The sequence below is a fragment of the Sinocyclocheilus anshuiensis genome, unplaced genomic scaffold (assembly GCF_001515605.1).
Source record: "Sinocyclocheilus anshuiensis isolate Anshui unplaced genomic scaffold, SAMN03320099.WGS_v1.1 scaffold876, whole genome shotgun sequence".
In the NCBI taxonomy this organism is placed as follows: domain Eukaryota; kingdom Metazoa; phylum Chordata; class Actinopteri; order Cypriniformes; family Cyprinidae; genus Sinocyclocheilus; species Sinocyclocheilus anshuiensis.
The window spans coordinates 263834-266618 of record NW_015549619.1 but is presented as its reverse complement, the minus strand read 5'-3'; the positions used below and the strand labels follow the sequence as shown (position 1 = coordinate 266618).

The window sequence follows — 2785 nt, the reverse complement described above, 5'->3', positions numbered from 1 at the left end:
AAAATCATATCACCGTTATTGAAAAAAATTATATCGCGATACATATTGATATTGAATTATTGTCCAGCCCTATGTCCTTGATGAAGAAAAGCATTATTTCCTTTACTTTACTTCTTGTATTATCCTCATTTTGTGGATGCGGTTGGCATGGGGACAGCAGAAATGAGCAGAAATGAGCCGTTCGACACTAAAGTAACAGCAGACCTAGATTTGACCGAGTGCAGTCTTTCCAAATAGGCCAAACGGGTGTCGGCAGGGGATGCTCACCTCAGGGAGCTGATTAGATAACCCAGAGATTAATGCCAGCCTTTGTGGGGAAAAACAGATTACATTTAATTTCAAGCTGTGCAACTGCTTCTGTTCCAGCTCCTGCTGTTGCTTTCTCAGATTTTACTTTAGGACTCATAGAAATGGCCGATATATTGGGGACCGTACGAGTATCAGCCAGCGTTAAACTTGCTTTGAGCATTTTCTGAAATTGCAATTGGTCTGAAAAATGGAAGCAGGTCTTCGTTTTGTCTCTACGTGTTAATGCAATTTTTATTTTGAATGATGCAAAACAATAGATCTACATATGGAAGCCAGTTTCCGCCACTGAATAAAAAATAAAAAAAGGTAATTGTGACTTTTATCTCACAATTCTGACTTGACTCGAAATTGTGAGTTTACATCTTACAATTCTGAGAAAAAAGTCAGAATTGCAAGAATAAAGTCAGAATTGTGAGACAAAAGTCAGAATTGTGAGATATAAACTCGTAATTGCGAGAAAAAAGTCAGACTTGTGAGATATAAACTTGCAATTGCGAAAAAAGTCAGACTTGTGAGATATAAACTTGCAATTGCGAAAAAAGTCAGAATTGAGATATAAACTTGCAATTGCGAAAAAGAAGTCAGATTTGTTAGATATAAACTTGCAATTTTGAAAAAAGTCAGAATTGTGAGATATAAACTTGCAATTGCGCTTAAAAAAAAAAAAAATTGTGACCTTGTTTTATTTTTCAATTCAGTGGCAGAAATGGGTTTCCATATCTATAACATCTTTCATCGTAGTTGCTGTAAGAAGTTTAGTCTCTGTGAATGTCTGTATTGCGTGTGTTTTATATGCATGTGTCCGAGTCTGGTTGTTATTCTTATTCTCTGGATGTTTTTACAGCCGCTGCTCTTTGTGGAGTTGTTTTGTTTCTCAGCTGGATCTTTCCCAGGAGTCTCTGCTGTATCCCAGACTCTCTGATCCCACAGGACGCCTGTGATCCGGATGGAGTGTGTTCGCATGCGGTGCTGTGTCGCACGCCCGTCTCACCTCTCTACTCATTAGTGTTCGTTTAGCGTAATGGACGTACATTAGTGTGAATGCTCTTTTTGCTTGTTTGTATGAATAATGTAAAAGCCGCATTCGGGATTCCTGCTCCGTCGCCATGGTAACAGCAAAAGAGACTTTTCAGATCAGCTGTATTTCAGCTCCGGCGTTAAGAGGTTTTCTGTGAAATGTGTTTCTCACTCGTGTTCTTGAGCGTTTGAGAGGGAGTTTCTGGGTGAAATGTCAGCGTGAGATTGAAATGTTCAGGTGTTATAGAGGAGAAAAAGGTTTTTAGATATAACAATTTATAGAAATTAATCTACGAGTGTCTTGTCAGTGCATTTTAGTACATTGTTCACATGTATGTTTCGTATCTGCCAAAGAAATGGTTATACGCTAAAGACAGACTTTTATTTTCTTCATTCTGTGGAGGGATTTAACAGACTGAATTAAATAAAGAAAATGAATGCAATGATTACATATTTCATATTTATTACGGTTGCAATAAATAAATAAGTTAAAGCACACTAAATAAATAAATAAAATAAAAGTGCAATGAAAATTTATATTTATTTCAAATAAATCAAGTACAATGAAATTGTATTTCGGGTCACTTTTCATTTTGCATAAATAATTTGCATTTTATGCAATTTATTTATTTTTAGTCGCTTTCATTATGCATACGTTTATTGATTGCAGCATTTTTATGATGTATTTATTTTCAGGATTGATATTTTTATTTTAATATAGATTTGCTTTATGCAAATTCTCCATCTGTCTGCTACATTTTATTTAAGGTATACATTTCATTTAGCATTCTAAAGTGTATTCATGTGGTATTTCACGTCCTTTTTAATTTCATGAAATAATAAATATTTTTCCTTGCCTTTTTATGCTATAATTTCATTGTATTTTATTTATTTAATGCAACATTTGATGCATTTAATTATTTGATTATGTATTTATTTGCAAAATTTAGTATTAAATCGAAACCTAAAGATCTTTGTGAAATGAATCCCATATGAACTCATGTGGTTTGGAATCTCTGATGGAAATAGCGGGGTGTTACTGCTGAAGTGCTGCTCTCGTTCAACAGCTGTGTGTGTGTGGCTAAAGACAGGTGTGTATATATATATATATATATATATATATATACTCCATAACACACTATGATGAGTAATAGCTCACGATCCCAGTCTGATGCATTTGCTTCAAGAAGCTCAGCATGTCAAATACAGATCAATAGAACCACTCAATGTGAAAAGTGAATAGATGCAACTCACTCATCTGTTTTTTGTTTTTTTTTATTCATTTTGCTAAACTAACCAGTTCAGCTTGATTCTGGCTTATAGTAACTGACCTAGATAAATCAAGATCAAATGTTTTAGGTTATCTGTCAAATCCTTTTCACAGTGTACATTAGGGTTGTGACGGTGAGGAAATTTTCCCACCGGTTAATCGACGTGTGACAACACCGGTAATACCAGT

At 34.8% G+C, this 2785-nt stretch overlaps 1 protein-coding gene across 1 annotated transcript in view; it reads left to right on the top strand.

The window, feature by feature from the left end:
- LOC107659344 (A-kinase anchor protein 9-like) overlaps window positions 1–2785 on the top strand; it is a 137082-nt gene that overhangs the window by 8673 nt on the left and 125624 nt on the right. The gene's annotated exons all lie outside the window — the stretch shown is intronic.